Genomic DNA, 20616 nt, shown 5'->3' on the forward strand with positions numbered 1-20616 from the left:
TGTAGCCACCAGGCTCCTCTGTCCACGGGATTTCCCAGGCAAGAATATGGGAGGCCTGCCATTTCCTACTCCAGGGGATCTTCCCAACCCAGGGATCAAACCCATGTTTCTTGCATCTCCTGTAGTGGCACCTGGGCTTACCTGGTGGTTCAGATGGTAAGAAATTGGTCTGCAATGCAGGAGACCTGAGTTCAGTCAGTGGCTTTGGAAGACTCCCTGGAGTAGGAAATGGCAACCCACTCTAGTTTTTTGCCTGGGGAATCCCATGGACAGAAGAGCATGGTAGCCTTCAGTCCATGGGGTCACAAAGAGTCAAACATGACTGAGCAACTAACACTACACAATGCCTTTTATAATTATAATATGCATTTTAAAATAAATATTATATACATTTTAATTATTGTACTGAGAAATGGGCACATTGTTCTGATGTAAGAGATTCCATCACTGTTGAAACTGTTGAAAGTAGAAAATTTCTCCATTGTATTCAATATATTGATAATTATTAATATCTGATGGTTAAATTTTATCACACACTTGTATGCAACTTCTTATGCAATCACTCAGTCTTGGGCAACACTTTGCAATCCCATGAACTACACAGTCCATGGACTTCTCCAGTCCAGAATACTGAAGTGGGTAGCTGGCCCCTTTTCCAAGGGATCTTCCCAACCCAGGTATCCTGCATTGCAGGCAGATTCTTTACTAGCTGAGCCACCGAGGAAGCCCTATTATGCACCACTTTCTATTAAAAATTTATATATTTTTAGAATCCCACCCAGTCAGATTACTTTTTCCATCTTGGGAGAAACCATTAAGTAGGAGAAAATGTAGAAGGCAGCAGGAGCTTTCAAACTCCCTTAAATGACCATACTTAGAGACAAGTCAAAGTTGAATGATTTATACTCTAAAAATGGATTCTAATCTGAAATGGCAGAGGATAACAATATATTATACTTGTTAAAACCATTTTAGCTTTTATAAATAGATTTTTTTCATGCCTGCCAGCTAACACTTTATACTAGTAAGCTAAATTCACTCAGTTACTGAAGCCATATACTGTCAGAAAAAAAACGATTTGCATGCAAAAGAGACAAAACATCTGGAGAAAAATAAACTATGAAATCTATACACTATATTTGATCAATGTGGAGTATTGAAAAAAAATTTCCTTTGACATTGATTTACTATAGTGGCGATAAGACAGAATGGATGACATTCCCTGTCAGAACTGATTTGAACTTGAATTGAGAAACAGAATTCTAAGCCACAGAAGCAAAAAAATCTAGCTGGGCTTTACACATAATAAAGGTGCCCTTATCCTTATGACTTTTAAAGATTAAATTATATAAAAGGAACAGTTCAGAATTAACCTGACAAATCATTCTCTGATGTACTTTGTTGGTGGAATATCATACTTGTATAATAAAAGTATACTCATTGTCTCAAATTAATTTGCCCTCACAATCTAATACCAGACATAGTAATATCATGATTAATGTATGTTTTCCTTGGTTATTCCACATAAGTGAAGCATATTACATTTTTTCTTATCATATGCCTTTCAAAATAGCATTGTAATATATTTTAGTACATGTACACTGCTTATAAATAACTGTGACAAGATTAAGAAGTTTTTAAGAATAATTTTGTATTTGATTTTGAAAACCTGAGTTGTTGAAAATATTAGTAATCAATTGTTGTGTCAATGTAGAATGTATTAATTTATTAGCCTCATATTCTGATTACTTGAATGCATTTCACTTTCATTCACATAAAATATGAGAAAAAACTTAGCATCCTTTGCATTGTGAACCTATCTTCACAGGTCTGTTGAGATGGATTTTGATCCTGCAGGCCTAAATGATACATTTGAATTTCATTTCCACAGAAAAATTAAAGCCATAAATTCCAAGTCAAATATCTGAAATAGTAAAAATTATTTTTAATTTTTTTCATTTTAAAATGCTTAAACATACAGAAATTTGATAATATTTTGTCACATTTACCTGCTCTCTCTAAAACTTTTTCTTACACAGGAACAAATACCATTATCTTTTCTAAGATTAAAGACAACAATCCAAAAATGCATAGTTTATAATCAGATGCCTCAAAAATAGGTCATAGCTACTTTCTTCTTCAAATTGAGATTTAATCAAGCTTTCCTTGTTACATATTTTTGCTATGCTTTTTAAGTCATTCTGAACATCGAACCCAATATTTTTCCCAAAAAACAACATTAATTTTGTGAAGGAATCAAGTCAGTTTTCATGTAGAATCGATAACAGGTTCTTGATTTGTTTAATTGTCTTCTCATGGTGTCATTTAACATGTTCTGCTGCTGCTACTGCGAAGTCACTTCAGTCGTGTCCGACTCTGTGCGACCCCATAGATGGTAGCCAACCAGGATCCCCCATCCCTGGGACTCTCCAGGCAAGAACACTGGAGTGGGTTGCCACTTCCTTCTCCAATGCAGGAAAGTGAAAAGTGAAAGTGAAGTCGCCCAGTCGTGTCCGACTCTTCGCGACCCCATGGACTGGAGCCCACCAGGCTCCTCCATCCATGGGATTTTCCAGGCAAGAGTACCGGAGTGGGGTGCCATTGCCTTCTCCGACATGTTATTCTACTCTCTGTAAAATCTAAATTAGCTCTAGGAACCTGTTTACATTTCAGGATAAATTTCTAGCAAGAAGTCTTCATAAGTAAGAATTTCTACTTCATACCATGTTATATCTGAAGGCACAAAATGACAGTTTGTCTTAAACTTAGAGATGATTTTTCATAACATTTAGAGGTCTTTTCTTCCATTTATGTGTGTTAAGACAATACACAGTAAGTCATATCGCTGCTGCTGCTGCTAAGTCGCTTCAGTCGTGTCCAACTCTTTGTGACCCCATGGACTGCAGCCCACCAGGCTCCTCCGTCCATGGGATTTTCCAGGCAAGAGTACTGGAGTGGGTTGCCATTTCCTTCACCAGGGGATCTTCCCAACCCAGGATCCCGGTCTCCCGCGTTGCAGGCAGACACTTTACCATCTGAGGCACCAGGGAAGCTTATAATAGGTAATGATGATTAAACACAAAGTGTTAAACCGGATGGTATTTAAAGGCAACAGTATTGAAACCAAAAGACCTCAATGCTAACCCTTCAAGTATTAGTGGAGTATCATTGATGTTAAATCTTTTCAGTGTACAAAGCTGGGAATATGTGTTTATGTTAACACACAATTCAAATCACAGGACTTCCTAATTATTTAATTTTATTTTGTGCTTATCTATTCACTGTAAGAACAATGACAATGTTGATTCTTATTTACTGAAATGCATTACACATATTATATACAATTACATAACATCAATTATATATTGAAATACATATACATTTGTATGTTATGTATATATATATTACTTTCAAAATTTCAATGTGATTACTACAACTATAGTAAAACTGTCAAGTAATAGAAATTTTTGTATTTAAGATATATATATAAAAGATGCATAGTCAGAACCCTATGTTCCAAGTTACTTAAAATAATATTTTTATCTAACTGGTTATATGCTTTATTTTGATACACATTTCAGTTTATTTGGCTTCTTTTTATTTAATCATATTCAATTCAGCCTAATTTTTCCCTTTTAGTGAAATTTTATATTTGATTATGTAACATCTATGTAAAATTATATACAAATTAAATATTTAGACAAGTTTTAGTATTCTCATTAAACTTTCACCTGTGCTTATCCAATCATGCTATAGTTAGGCACTGGATAATTCTATGAATAATGCTTTAATAAACAGCTTTGCACATACATTGTTTCCGACTTGTGGGGATACTGTTCTACAGCTTGGTTCAGAGAATAAATACATATGGAATTTTTTCAGATGTTTCCAATTTTTCCCCCATAGGATTTATACTATTTTGGACTCTGACAATGAATTCCTTTTCCTCATAGTTTCCTCATAGTTTTATCAACATAATGTGCTACAGTGTTCAATGATTGGGCTTCCCAGGTGGCTCAGTGGCAAAGAATCCACCTGCCAATGCAGGGGATGTGTGGTTGATCCTTGGCTTGGGAAGACCCCCTGGAATAGGAAATGGCAACCAACTCCAGTATTCTTGCCTGGGAAATTCCATGGACAGAGGAACTTGGTGGGCTGCAGTCCATGGGGTCACGAAAGAGTCAGCCATGACTTAGTGCAACAAAATTCGATACTTGCAAATTAACAAGTCAGAAATGGCATCTTCAGCATAATCAAAGTTCAAATTAGTCAAGTGGTGTTTACTGTTTCATATAGTAAATAATAAGTTTTAAACTAAGAACTAGACTCTTTTTTTTTTTAATTTTATGGTGCTTCTTATGATTAACTTTTAAAAATGAAATTTCTCTTATCCCAAGTAAAGTAATCCGATATGGGAAACAGGTACCAACTCACTGTTAGTAGTTAGAGACGGTACATTAAAGTATTGAACTGCTAATATTTTACCTTGAGTCTCTTCTGCTGCTGCTGCTGCTAAGTCACTTCAGTCGTGTCTGACTCTGTGCGACTGCATAGACAGCAGCCCATCAGGCTCCGCCGTCTCTGGGATTCTCCAGGCAAGAACACTGGAGGGGGTTGCCATTTCCTTCTCCAATGCATGGAAGTGAAAAGTGAAAGTGAAGTCGCTCAGTCTTGTCTGACTCTTTGCGACCCCATGGACTGCAGCCTACCAGGCTCCTCCATCCATGGGATTTTCCAGGCAAGAGTACTGGAGTGGGTTGCCATTGCCTTCTCCATTAGTCTCTTCTACAAGTACTATAAAAACTTTTACTCCTAAAGTTACTAAATTATGATTAAACAAGACATCAATGGGAGTAGACAGCCATATAATTAGACCATATGTCCAACACTCATGTCATACATTCATGTTGGAGATTAGGAGGTAGAAAACTTCCATTAATGGTGACCTGTTTGCTAAGAATGATTGTTCTAAACAACCAAATGATAATCATATATTCATCATATAATTGTGATATAGAATTAAATATAATTTTAAAATGGGTCTCTTCTATTTACATAACCTTCAGAGGGTCAAGCTTTCAGTAATGAAACTGAGATTGGATCTCAATATTTATTTTGTAGATTTTTTTCTTAAAACAACAGATGTGGGCAAATAGGACACTGGTGAATTCAGAATGACAGGCTGCTGATTTTTATCTTTAATGTTCTCATAATAAAAACTAGATAACAATTAAAAAAAAATCCATGTTAGAGGTGTCGATATTATACAGTAAGACTTACTAATTCACCAAATCCTGACAATGGTAAGAAATGGTATAATGAAATAATTCTGCATGAGCATAAACAAGGTGGAGCTGCACAGTGACTTCTTATCCCCAGGAGGCATTATCATCAATAATCTCCAGTCAGGCACTTGGGGGCAGTAATGTTCCTCTCATCTTATGTTGTCCTAAAATATCACTGTTTTCCTGTGTTTTTTAAATAGGATTTTTCTACGTTGATACACTTTATGTCATTTACCACATAAACACTATAATATTGTCTCTTTTATGTTTTACCTTGCCATAGATGAACCCTACATACTTGTGAAATGAAATGACAACCTATCCATTCAGTGATTTTAAGAAAATAATTTTATGTACAGCACAAACACAAGAATCAGCCCTTTTTAGGGAACTTAGAAGGGAACAACAAAAATTTTACTGAACACAAATGAAATGTCATCAGTCACAAAATGTGATGCTGTGAGAACACATCCCTTTAATTATATAATAAGGACAGTGGAACTAGTTAAATTTAAAAATAAGTGATAGAAATTCAGACACCATGTCAGTTTAATTCTATTTTGCAAATTAGTGCTTAATGCATTTCCCCAATTTTACATAACTTTAAGATTACTTTTTAAAGTAATATTGCATAAAACATTTAAAGGATGAAGTGTTTTAACATTCACACTAATTAGTCCTAAATAGAAGGCATATTTAATTAATTATTTTTCATATAAATTTTGTCCAACACAATACTTTTTGTTTGGCACTTGTGTGTGTTAATCGCTCAGTCATGCCTGACTCTTGCAACCCCATGGACTGTATGTAGCCTGCCATGTTCCTCCATCCAAACGATTCTCCAGGCAAGAATATTGGAGTGAGTTGCCATGTCCTTCTCCATGTTTGGTACTTAGAAATATGTATTTTGCTATTTCTATCTTGACATCTGGTAATGTCCATGTGTAGAGTCTTCTCTTGTGTTGTTGGAAGAGGGTGTTTGCTATGACCAGTGCATTCTCTTGGCAGAATCCTGTTAGCCTTTGTCCTGCTTTATTCTGTACTCTAAGGCCAAATTTGAATGTTACTCCAGGTGTCTCTTGACTTCCTATTTGAATTCCAGTCCCCTATAATGAAAGGGACATTTTTGAGGGGTGTTAGTTCTAGAAGGTCTTGTATGTCTTCATTGAACCATTCAACTTCAGCTTCTTCAGCATTACTGGTAAGGGCACAGACTTGGATTACTGTGATATTGAATGGTTTGTCTTGGAAATGAACAGAGATTATCCTGTCATTTTTGAGATTGCATCCAAGTGCTACAAAATGGTCAACACCGAAAACAGATTGAGTATGTTCATTGCAGCCAAAGTTGGAGAAGCTCTATACAGTCAGCAAAAACAAGACTGGGGCTTACTTTGGCTAAGATCATGAACTCATTACCAAATTCAGACTTAAATTAAAGAAAGTAGGGAAAAACCACTAGACCATTCAGGTATGACCTAAATCAAATCCCTTATGATTATACAGTGGAAGTGAGAAATAGATTTAAGGGGCTGGATCTGATAGACAGAGTGCTTGATGAACTATGGACAGAGGTTTGTGACATTCTAGAGGAGACAGGGAGAAAGATCATCCCCCCAAAAAGGAAAAGCACAAAAGCAAAATGGCAGTCTGAGAAGGCCTTAGAAATAGCTGTGAAAAGAAAAGAAGTGAAAAGCAAAGGACAAAAGGAAAAATACACTCATTTGAACACAGATTGCCAAGGAATGGGAAGGAGAGATAAGAAAGCCTTCCTCAGTGATCAGTGCAAAGAAATAGAGGAAAACAATAGAATGGGAAAGACTAGAGATCACTTCAAGAAAATTAGAGATACCAAGGGAACATTTCATGCAAAGATGGGCTCAATAAAGGACAGAAATGGTATGGACCTAACAGAGCAGAAGATATTAAGAAGAGGTGGCAAGAATACACAGAAAACCTATACCAAAAAGGTCTTCATGACCCAGAATTACGATGGTATGATCACTCACCCAGAGCCAGATATCCTAGAATGTGAAGTCAAGTGGGCCTTGGGAAACATCACTATGAACACTTGTGGAGATGATGGGATTCCAGTTGAACTGTTTCAAATCCTAAAAGGTGATGCTGTTAAAGTGCTGCACTCAATATGCCAGCATATTTTGGAAAACTCAGTAGTGGCCACAGGACTGGAAAAGGGCAGTTTTCATTCCAATCCCAAAGAAAGGCAATGCCAAAGAATATTCAATCTACTGCATAATTGCACTCATCTCACATGCTAGTAAAGTAATGCTCAAAATTCTCCAAGCCAGGCTTCAACAGTAGGTGAACCATGAAATTCCAGACGTTCAAGCTGGTTTTAGAAAAGCCAAAGAAGCCAGAGATCACATTGTCAACATCTGTTGGATCATTGAAACAGCAAGAGAGTTCCAGAAAAGCATCTACTTCTGACTCATTGACTAAGCCAAAACCTTTGACTGTGTGGATCACAATAAACTGTGGAAAATTCTGAAAGAGATGGGCATACCAGACCACCTGACCTGCCTCTTGAGAAATCTATTTGCAGGTCAAGAAGCAACAACTAGAACTGGACATGGAACAACAGACTGGTTCCAAATCAGGAAAGGAGTATGTCAGGCTGTATATTGTCACCCTGCTTATTTAACTTACATGCAGAGTACATCATGAGAAATGCTGGGCTGGATGAAGAACAAACTGGAATCAAGATTGCTGGATGAAACATCAATAACCTCAGATATGCAGATGACACCACCCTTATGGCAGAAAGTGAAGAAGAACTAAGAGCCTCTTGATGAAAATAAAAGAGGAGAGTGAAAAATTTGGCTTAAAGCTCAACATTCAGAAAACTAAGATCATAGCATCAGGTCCCATCACTTCATGGCAAATAGATGGAGAAACAGTGGATTTATTTTTTGAGCTCCAAAATCACTGCAGATGGTGATTGCAGCCATGAAATTAAAAGACACTTACTCCTTAGGAGAAAAGTTATGACCAACCAAGACAGCATATTAAAAGCAGAGATATTTCTTTGCCAATAAAGTTCCATCTAGTCAATGTTATGTTTTTTCCAGTCACATGTATGGATGTGAGAGTTGGACTATACAGAAAACTGAGCACTGAAGATTTGATGCCTTGAACTGTGGTGTTGGAGAAAACTCTTGAGAGTCCCTTGTACTGCAAGGAGATCCAACCAGTCCATCCTAAAGGAAATCTGTCTTGAATATTCATTAGAAGGACTGATGCTGAAGCTGAAGCTCCAATGCTTTGGCCACCTGATGCGAAGAACTGATTCTTTTGAAAATACCCTGATGTTGGGAAAGACTGAAGGCAGGAAGAGAAGGGGACTCCAGAGAATGAGCTGGTTAGATGGCATCACTGACTCAGTGGACACGAGTTTGAGTAAACTCCAGGACCTGATGATGGACAGGGAAGCCTTGTGTGTTGCGGTCCATGAGGTCACAAAGAGTTGGACACAACTGAGCAACTGAACTGAACTGAACTGATTTCCATCTTGATTTTTTCTTTTAATTCAACTCTCCACTTATTGAGGAATAAAAATAAAATATTAATATTGGAAGGACAATTATGTTATAAAATTTAAACTACATAAATCTGTAATAGAATAAACCCTAATTGAAGTACACCAGTCATGTTTTACTAATGCTTCAAATATAATTTATCATTATATTTAGAGTTTTCTTTTTCCTTCTTATATATCCACATCTGGTCTACAATCTAGAAGGAAATATGCATTTTTCTGTTATAATCTTGTATGGTTGTTCTTAGCAGAAATATTCTCAGTGTGAAAATATACATACTGTCATCGTTACCAATTTTTTAAAAATGTTAAGCTGTTAAAGCATAAATATAGACATATAATTAACTCTTAAAGTCTTCAGTGTTTCATCTTTGGCTGGTATACTATATTTCTGATAATTCCAACTTGACACCATTTTCAGATTCTTTTGGATACAATTTGCTCATTTCTGTAGTTTAAAGAACTTGCAAACTCTCATAAGTACTGAGTAAATATATAACAGCAGTGGTTTGAATTGCTATGAAAGAATTACATACAAGTAGCTCAAAAACAACAGCTAGTATTATACTCAGGTATCCAGAAGTTCATATCTATTCCACCTTCGTAAATGGGGAAAGATCATGTTCTCAGGTCAAAGTCAATAGTCCATGAGGTCACAAAGAGTCAGACACAGTGACTGAGCACACACAGAGCAGACAGATGAAAAGTGCTTGGGATAGTTACTTGTTTTCTTCAGAGTCATAGAGAAAAACTCAGACATGTAGTAACATTTTATTTCTTTGTGAACAACTGAATTTATCAGTTCTCAACACAAAATTATTGTTGCATAGTGACATTTTGAAGATGCAATCCTACATACTTCTAAATTACTTTGCTATTATTTAATTTCAGAGCCCTTGTCCTGCCAATTACAATGGGGGAATTCTTTAAATTGATAGCTTATGGTGAACTGTGTTGGATTCATGATCTCCAAAGAAGAAGATTTAGCTTTGGGACCAGGGACCAGCCTTGATACTCAAGAGCTTCTGTATAGCAGAGTTTTATTAAAGTATGAAAAGGGACAGGGAAAGCTTCTGACATGGACATCAGAAGGGGGACGGATAGTGCCCCCCTTGGTAGCCTAAGCAAGGGAATTGTATACTTTTTAAATTGGTTATTACAATAAATCAAAAGAATGTCTCAGGGTTGTAAAAATTTTACAGACCCACTCCCACAATTTACGTTTGAAGATAACAGGATCAGAACTTAACAATAGAAAGATCTTATCAGACCCATTCCCATAATATAAATTTTAAGATAACAGGATTAGTCAGAAGGTTTTCAGCAAGGAGAAACTGTCCTCAAGCAGGATACATTGTTGTTCTATAATCCTTAGTACAGAGTTTAAACTGAGTTGTTTGTTGTGTAATCATCAGTTCTAGGCTTAAAGAAAAAAAAAAAATGTTTTATGTAATTTAGACTAAGGAATGCAGAGAAAAAAAGACATTTGTCCTTTTATCCTCCTTGAGAGCCCTAGACCCCTTTCTCCTCCTCAGGAAACTCGACTTCTTATCAGCCTGCCTAGAAATTGACTCTCTCACAAAGCATGCATAGGATTTGGTAGTTGACTTCCTGTAAATGAAAGAATGAGATGATGAGGATGAGCAATACTCTTACTACAAACACATTCTGATTAAATCATATCCATAAAAATATACAATCCTGGGAGAAAAAAAAAAAAAAAAAAAAACACAGTCACCAAATATACATTGGGAAAATTGAGAAGTGGGATTGATGCTATGACTGAAACAAAATTTGAAACTGAATATAGACGCCAAGACTTCCCTGGAGGCTCAGACTGTAAAGCATCTGCCTACAATGCAGGAGACTCAGGTTCCATTCCTGGGTCGTGAAGATCCTCTGGAGAAGGAAATGGCAACCCACTCCAGTACTCTTGCCTGGAAAATCCCATGGACGGAAGAGCGTGGTAGGCTACAGTCCATGGGGGTCGCAAAGAGTTGGACACGACTGAGCAACTTCAGTTCACTGTAGACACCAGAAGCCAAGTGCTAACATTCAAATGCCCAGGCAGGTGCAAGAAGCCAATACTGTAACTAAAATTTCAAAGTGTTCTTTACTGAGCAAGAAAAGGGGAAAATACAAAATTAAGCAGAGGAGCAAAACTATCAATCGAATACTAGTATAATAAAGGAATAGAGAGTACTTTTAAAACTTCCTTAAGAAGATTCTTAGTGAAAAGTAATCATATATCACAAATTTTAAAGCTCTCTATACTTTTAAATATTTATCATTAAAAAAATGTTTCAGCTTCTGCAGTGATTTTCAGCTTTTATGCAACTGTTGGAATAAGAACTAAATCAATGGTATTTTATCTATCAACATATAATCTTGCAAAGAATTTTCTTAAGCACAATCAAACTGGGTAAGTCTCATAATTGATTATCGAAATAATTTGAATCACCATTTCCAAGTGTTCAGTCGACTGAAAGTTGGAAATTCTATGTATTGTTTGTATAAACACTTAACATGTCCTCTATACATGTAAGCTTCATGTCTGATTGTACATGCAGTTTACACAATCACTGTCTTATTTTAAGTGGTATTTCGAAGAGCACCACACCAAATACTGTTTTGAACTTGCTCTCAATAACATCATCCTTCTAATAAGGTTCATTTCAGTTCGGTTCAGTTGCTCAGTCCAACTCTTTGTGATTCCATGAATTGCAGCACGCCAGGCCTCCCTGTCCATGACAAACTTCCAGAGTTCACCCAAACCCACGTCCATTGAGCTGGTGATGCCATCCAGGCATCTCATCCTCTGTCATCCCCTTTTCCTCTTGCCTCCAATCCCTCCCAGTGTCAGAGTCTTTTCCAATGAGTCAACTCTTCACATGAGGTGGCCAAAGTACTAGAGTTTCAGCTTTAGCATCATTCCTTCCAAAGAACCCCCAGGACTGATCTACTTTTAGAATGTACTGGTTGGATCTCCTTGCAGTCCAAGGGACTCTCAAGAGTTTTCTCCAACACCACAGTTCAAAAGCATCAATTCTTTGGCACTCAGCTTTCTTCACAGTCCAACTCTCAGATCCGTACATGACTACTGGAAAAACCATACCTTGACTAGATGGACCTTTGTTGGCAAAGTAATGTCTCTGCTTTTTAATATGCTATCTAGGTTGGTCATAACTTTCTTTACAAGGAGTAAGCGTCTTTTAATTTCATGGCTGCAATCACCATCTGCAGTGATTTTGGAGCCCCAAAAAATAAAGTCTGACACTGTTTCCACTGTTTCCCCAACTATTTCCCATGAAGTGATGGGACCAGATGCCATGATCTTCATTTGTTGAATATTGACCTTTAAGCCAACTTTTCCATTCTCCTCTTTCACTTTCATCAAGAGGCTTTTTAGTTCCTCTTCACTTCCTTCCATAAGGGTGGTGTCATCTGCATATCTGAGGTTATTGATATTTCTCCCGGCAATCTTGATTCCAGCTTGTGCTTCTTCCAGCCCAGCGTTTCTCATGATGTACTCTGCATATAAGTTAAATAAGGTATGGTTAAAGACAATTTTGACTCATTTCAAGGGAACAGATTTAATCTAAGGTACAGCTGAGTACTACACCATTTATCTAAATTCACAGGCTATAACTTCAAAAAATAATTCAAATATGGCTCTTAATTGTTAACTAGATCAATAACACTAATTAAAAGTATTATCTATAGAAATTACGTACTTCAAAGTTATTAGCAATTAATGCCCCTTTGAATGTAGTTTGAACTCTTTTGTAATCAATGAGGATACAATCACTTTATATAATGTTAGTTTTATATGTTAATATGATCATTTTTAGATCTAAGAGGAAGGCATATGACTAAAACTAGCTATATATAAAGGATAAATGGCTTTGCCTCCTGGAAGAAATAGGCTTATATTACCATTAGAATGAGTAATTTTATAAGTTTATTATGGAGACTTGTTTCTCCATTTCTTGGCCTTGTTAAATTTTATTTTCTTAGTTTTACTCTACAGAAATCTTATCTCTTACTGACAGCATTTCTAGGCTTACATGGTCACTTCTTAGAGTTAGCAATCTCAAAGAAATACGATTTTCTGCCTCTGATCTTTAGTGTATAGAGCAATAGCTCTGCCCGCTCTGGGTGCCCTGCTTGTGTCCAGATACATCACACATACAAAGGATGAACCACAGTTTGAGTCTTGGTAGCAGGCCTTGTGATTTTCCCAGAACAGGAGAAGATGGACGGTCTATGAGGAGATCCTCAAAGGTCACCTTGCACTTGACTTTGTGCATCATCTGTGAGGATGTCATGAGGCAGTTTCTCACCACCTCTCAGGTTCTGATGAGCTGTGTGGCTCTCTGTCCTGCATACTTCAGAACACAACTGCAGAATATAAAACCACTTACCTGCACTCTAGAATAGGTTTCTCAGCAACAGGGGATTCAAAATCTGATGTTGCAGTTATTCAACTGTTGTTTGTGTTTCCTCCCTTTTTGTGTGTGGGACAGGAATCATGGGGAGTTGGCACCTTAGGTTTATTCTTCCTTTCGTTGTCTATGTAAGTAGTAAACTGTCATGCAAAAATTGTTGACCATGCACACACATACACACACACGCACACACACAAACACATCCCTTTTGGACTTCCTTCCAGTTTTCTCTTGATGTAACAAATTAGCACACATTTATATCATTAAACCACATAAATTTATTATCTTATTGTTCTATATGACAGAATTTAGATAGGTGTCTTCCTGGACATGATTTCAGGGAGAATCCATCTCCCTGACATTTCCAGGTTCTAGAGACTTTCCCCATTCAGTGGCTCAAGAATACTGGAGTGGGCAGCCTACAACTTCTTCATGGGATCTTCCAACCCAGATATTGAACCAGAGTTTCCTGCATCGCAGGCAGATTCTTTACCAGCTGAGGTACTAGGGAAGCTCAAAGTGGCTCATGGCTCTCATCTTCCACTTTCAAAGTCACAGTGAGCGTCTCTCTGGAAATGCTTCTGCCATTACATTTCCCACTTAGCACAGTTTTAAAAATACCTCTGCCTTTAAAACCACTGTGATTAAATTCAGATCGCCCAGATAAGGATAGAACAGGATAATGTTCCTATCTCAAGATGCTTAATGTAATAATCCTTGTGAAGTCCCATTTGGCATATAAGATCATATATTCATAGGTGCTAGAGCTTAGGATGTGGGCATCTTTAGGAAGGCATTATTCTGTCTACTTACACTTTCGAATGCCAGTGAGAAGTTGCTGAGGGAAGTACTTAACTGGTTAAAAAACATAGTTTTACTCCTTAGGTTTGGAATGTTAGAGGTAAAAAATAAAATTAAAATTGAATACATGTTCCTAACAACATGGGGGAAAAACAGAGTTAACATGAACAGTTGGTAACAGGAACCACAGAAGTCACAATACCATCCATGGTCATTATGAAAGGCAGAAGAGCAGATGGACCATTCAGAACCCAGACAGTGGTCTGAAGGATGAAATCAACAGGCAGCTAAGTAACTAAACAATGGGTAACCAAGTAACTAATAGAACAAAGATTTCAAAATTGAAAACATCTGGTCACCACATGAACCACAATACTCTAAAAATCATGATCTTACCCTATTTCCAAACCTACATAAAAAAATTCAAGCACTTTGAATAAAATGTTCAGAAAGGCTTCTAAGGAATTTTGTTCTTGCATCGTAGATGTTAATGGGAAACATTGATCTGATCCTTTCCCAAAGGGAGCTGTTACTGTCTAACCAAGTAACTGACTCTAAATTAACCCTAATTCCAGCATATGACATTAAGTCCACTAGAATGAATGCAGGTAATAAAGGGAGCTATCACTGAAGATCCCCTCGTTATAAACCAGGGTGTCCTAAATTGACCTATGTATTTTTATTCAGTCCCTAAGAGCAGTTGAACATCATGTTTTTTTTCACATTATGATATCCAAAGAAAATGAAAAGACTGGTATGACATTTAAGGATGAAAAATATAAAGATTCTTTTAGCTATTGGTAAGAAGCTGGAAGTTCCCAGCTTCCAAAGACCCTGCTAGCCATGGGCTAAGGGAATATATATCGAGGACACAATTACCCAGTCACAACAAGCCAGGGTATTGTGGTACAGGAGTTGGGACAATCGTCTGAAGATAGCTGGAATGTATATATTCAGCACCCACAGAATACACTGATTGACAACATTAAATATGCAGCAAAAAACCTTACAGTAGAAATGTCTGAACACCTGTACTCATGTGTAAAACGTGTAACGAAAATCCACATCTTTTTCAATGCAGTGTCACCAGAAGAGTTGATATTCATTTCAAAAGCTTGTGCAGTGTTTTTGTTGTCTGTATCCATTCTTATTTGTCAGCATTAATTTGACAATTTAGTGCCCATGTTTAAGCTGTTATTGAATATATTAAGTATCATTCTGGCCACAATAAAGAATGTGAATAATGCAGGTCTTTTGAGTCTATGCACACCTCATTTAATTCTTCTTTTTGACCCAATGAATAACTAAAATAAAAATTTTAAATCACAGGGCATGAGAAAAACCCTGCAGTTTTTAACCTAATCAAGTTATGTCCTTCATTGGAGATGCACTTATGAACACATTTTCTTATCTAGAGCAAACTAGTATATCACTTGAAATAAAATGATTAATCTGGTAAATGTATATTTCTCTATAGCAAATGTCTACAGACTACAGCTCTGGGGTAATGTTACTGCTATCTGTACTTAAAAATAAAGTTTTATTGGAACACAGCAACATTATTTATACATTGTTTATGGCGGCTCTTGCTTTGAAATTGTAGACTGGAATATTTGCAAGACTTCACTGTTTCCAAAATATAAAATTCCTACTCTTCTGGTGCTTTTCAGAAAGAGTGTGTCAATCTCTGGCTCTTATCAACAGCAGATAAGCTTTAGAGAGGACTGTTTTCACTAGGCAAAGGGAGAAGTACCCTTTAAGTTTCCCTTTTTCAGAGATAGTTATTTGTTTCTCTTCCCCAAGTAGTACAAAGAGATACTTATATTCTGTGTATCACATTGGTTTCTTCTACTGACAGCGTCATGAGTTCCCAAATAGCTCAGTGGTAAAGAACTTGCCTGCCAAGCAGGAGAGGTGGGTTCGACCCCTCGGTCGGGAAGGACCCTTGCAGAAGGAAATGACAACCCATTCTGATATTCTTTCCTGGATGTCCCATGGATAGAGGAGCCTGGTAGGCTACAGTCCTTGGGGTTACAAAGAGTGCAACACACTTAACAACCAAACCACCACACATAGATGATGTCATGCTGATATTACTAGTGCTGTGTGCATAGTCATGTCTGACATTTGCAACTTGTAGCCTGCCAGGCTCCTCTGTCTATGGGATTTTCCAGGAAAGAATACTGGAGTGGGTTGCCATTTCTTTCTCCAGGGGATCTTCATGACCCAGATATAGAAACTAGGTCTCCTGCATTGCAGTCAGACACGTTACTGATTGCCTTACAAGGGAAGGTCAAATATAACTTGAGAGAAGGTAATCAGTTTAGTTCAGTCACTCAGTCATATCAGACTCTTTGTGACCCCAGGGATTGTAGCACACCAGGCTTCCCTGTCCATCACCAAATCCTGGAACTTACTCAAACTTATGTCCATCGAGGTGGTAATGCCATCCAACCATCTCATTCTCTGTCGTCCTCTTCTGCTCTCAAATTCAATGTTTCCCAGCATCAAGGTCTTTTCCAATGAGTCAGTTCTTTGCATCAGGTAGCCGAAATACTGGAGTTTCAGCTTCAGCATCAGTCTTTCCAATGAACATTCAGGACTGATTTCTTTTAGGATTGACTGGTTGGATCTCCTTGCAGTCCAAAGAGACTTTCAAGAGTCTTCTCCAACACTACAGTTCAAAAGCATCAATTCTTCAGTGCTCAGCTTTCTTTATAGTCCAACTCTCACATCGTACATGACTACTGGAAAAACCATAGCTTTGACTAGACAGACTTTTGTTGGCAAAATAATGTCTCTGCTTTTTAAGACACTGTCTAGGTTGGTCATAGTTTTTTCTTCCAATGAGCAAGAGTCTTTTAATTTCATGGCTTCAGTCATCATCTTCAGTGATTTTGGAGCCCAAGAAAATAAAATCTGTCACTGTTTCCACTGTTTCCCCATCTATATGCTCTAAAGTGATGGGAACAGATGCCATTATCTTAGTTTTCTGAATGCTGAGTTCTAAGCCAACTTTTTCAGTCTCCTATTTCACTTTCATCAAGAGGCTATTTAGTTCTTTTTTGCTTTCTTTCATAAGGGTAGTGTCATCTGCATATCTAAGGTTATTGATATTTCATTCAGAGATCTTAACTCCAGCTTGTTCTTCATCCACCCCAGCATTTCGCATGATGTAATTTGCATATAAGTTAAATAAGCAAGGTGGCAATATACAGCCTTGACATACCCCTTTCCCTATTTGGAATCAATCTATTGTTCCATGTCTAGTTCTAACTGTTGCTTCTTGACCTGCATACAGATTTCTCATAAAATAGGTAAGGTGGTCCTGTATTCCCATCTCTTGAAGAATTTTCCACAATTTCATGTGATTCACACAGTCAAAGAATTTAGCATAATCAATGAATCAGAAGTAGGATTTTTTCTGGAATTACTTTGCTTTTTCTATGATCCAACAGATGTTGGCAATTTGCTCTCTGGTTCCTCTGCCTTTTCTTAATCCATTTTGACCATCTGGAGGTTCTGTTTTTTGGTATACTGAAACACTATATGAAGTTTGCAACAATCTATTATCTTGATTATTTTACTAATAAGTCTAAAGGCAAATACTGAAATACTTTTGTTAGTAGATTAGTAGAGTAGATATTATAGAATAATGAAGAATAAACAATTACATGAGAGATGACATGGAAAATTTTGAAATTTAAAAATTCCAATCTCAAGGAATATTGCACAAGAAATTTATTCTATAAAATAACACAGTAGGTAGTTCTTAAAACCACATAATTAATACAGATATGCTTTGCTCCTAAAATACCAATTTGTATCCATTGTTTTCTTATGTTTGTATTTAATAAGGGGTATTACATATAGCAATCCTAAACCTAGGTAGATTGGATATTCATCCTCTGGAGTAGAAAATTTGCTAAAGAGAACATGAACTGAAAATGTCAAATTTATATCGACATTTCTTGGAAGACAGAACATAGGAACAAATTATGACCTAATGATAATCAAGGATCAAATACTCACATTCCATTTGCCTACCAATCTCAGTATCTTGATGCAAGCTGAGGATTCCAGAATAGGATATAAAGTTGGATAGTGGAAGGAAAGTATAAATACTTCAGCTTACTTGGTTTAGCTTCATTTGATGAAAATACATTTTTCGCCATCAAATTTAGCTTAATGCTGAAATTAAATTTTGCTATCTAAAAATATAGAACATAATATTTTTCTGTGGAACTGAGATTATGGCTCAAAATAAAATACTCAGCCCGAATGTATTCACCTGAAACTCTGAGTATGGATGAATATTTGGCTAGAGTCACATCGAATAAAAAGAAGGAAATGTGACTCTAGCTCTGTTATGAATAAAAAACATCCATTAGTTTTGGTTTATACAGCTTCCCTGGTGGCTCAGACAGTAAAGAATCTGCCTGCAATACGAGAGACCTGTATTTAATCCCTGGGTCAAGAAGATATCTTGGAGAAGAAAAGGGCAACCCATTCCAATATACTTGCCTTGAGAATGCCATTGACTGAGGAACCTGGTGGGCTACAGTCCATGGGATCATAAATAGTCAGATATGGCTTTCACTTTTGTATGTCAATGAATATAAAATGGCCATTAGATTTAGAATATAAACATTGTATGTTGAAAGATAAGTTTGATTGACAAATTTACTATTTAGCCTTTACTACTGTCCATCGGTCATAACTGTTTATGATATGCATCATTTCAAGTATATAAAATCAAACCAGTCGACTGACTAAGGAGAATAAAAAAAAACATGGTCATGGGTTTTATACATTCTTAATAGAACAACAGACTGGTTCCTATTAGGAAAAGGAGTAAGTCAAGGCTATATATTGTCACTTATTTAACTTATATGCAGAGTACATCGTGAGAAATGCTGGGCTGGAAGAAGCAAGAGCTAAAATCAAGATTTCCAAGAGAACTATCAATAACCACAGATATGCAGATGACACCACCCTTATGGCAGAAAGTGAAGAATTAAAGAGCCTCTTGATGAAAGTGAAAGAGGAGACTGGAAGTTGGCTTAAAGCTCAACATTCATAAAAGTAAGATCATGGCATCTTGTCCCATCAGTTCATGGGAAATAGATGGAGAAACAGTGGAAACAGTGGCTGACTTTATTTTTTGGGGCTCCAAAATCACTGCAGATGGTGATGTAGCCATGAAATTAAAAGACGCGTACTCCTTGGAAAGAAAGTTATGACCAAACTAGTTCTGTTCAGTTCAGTTGCTCATTTGTGTCAGACTCTGTGACCCCATGAATCGCAGCATGCCAGGCCTCCCTGTCCATCACCAACTCCCGGAGTTTACCCAAACTTATGTCCATTGACTCGGTGATGCCATCCAGCCATCTCATCCTCTGTCGTCCCCTTCTCCTCCTGGTCCCAATCCCTCCCAGCATCAGGGTCTTTTTCAATGAGTCAACTCTTCCCAGAGGTGGCCAATGTATTGGAGTTTCAGCTTCAGCATGAGTCCTTCCAGTGCACACCCAGACTGATCTTTAGGATGGACTGGCTGGATCTACTTGCAGTCCAAGGGACTCTCAAGAGTCTTCTCCAACACCACAGTTCAAAAGCACTCAGCTTTTTTTGAATCAATCTTCGGCGCTCAGCTTTCTTCACAGTCCAAATTTCACATCCATACATGACCACTACAAAAACCAGAGTCTTGACTAGACACACCTTTGTTGGCAAAGTAATGTCTCAGCTTTTTAATATGCTATCTAGTTTGGTCATAACTTTCCTTCCAAGGAGTAAGCATCTTTTAATTTCATGGTTGCAATTACCATCTGCAGTGATTTTGGGGCCCAGAAAAATAAAGCCTGACACTGTTTCCACTGTTTCCCTATTATTTCCCATGAAGTGATGGGACCAAATGCCATGATCTTCGTTTTCTGAATGTTGAGCTTTAAGCCAACTTCTTCACTCTCCTCTTTCTCTTTCATCAAGAGGCTTTTTAGTTCCTCTTCACTTTCTGCCATAAGGGTGGTGTCATCTGCATATCTGAGGTTATTGATATTTCTCCCGGCAATCTTGATTCCAGCTTGTGCTTTTTCCAGTCAGTGTTTCTCATGATTTACTCTGCAAATAAGTTAAATAAGCAGGGTGACAATATACAGCCTTGACGTACTTTTCCTATTTGGAACCAGTCTGTTGTTCCTTGTCCAGTTCTAACTGTTGCTTCCTGACTTGCATATAGGTTTCTCCAGCGGCAGGCCAAGTGGTCTAGTATTCCCATCTCTTTCAGAATTTCCCACAGTTTATTGTGATCCACACAGTCAAAGGCTTTGGCGTAGTCAAGAAAGCAGAAATAGATGTTTCTCTCGCTTTTTAGATGATCCAGCAGATGTTGGCAATTTGATCTCTGGTTCCTCTGCATTTCCTAAAACCACCTTGAACATCTGAAAGTTCACGGTTCACATATTGCTGAAGCCTGGCTTGGAGAATTTTGAGCATTACTTTACTAGAGTGTGAGATGAGTACAATT

This window comes from Bos mutus, chromosome 20 (assembly GCF_027580195.1).
Source record: "Bos mutus isolate GX-2022 chromosome 20, NWIPB_WYAK_1.1, whole genome shotgun sequence".
In the NCBI taxonomy this organism is placed as follows: domain Eukaryota; kingdom Metazoa; phylum Chordata; class Mammalia; order Artiodactyla; family Bovidae; genus Bos; species Bos mutus.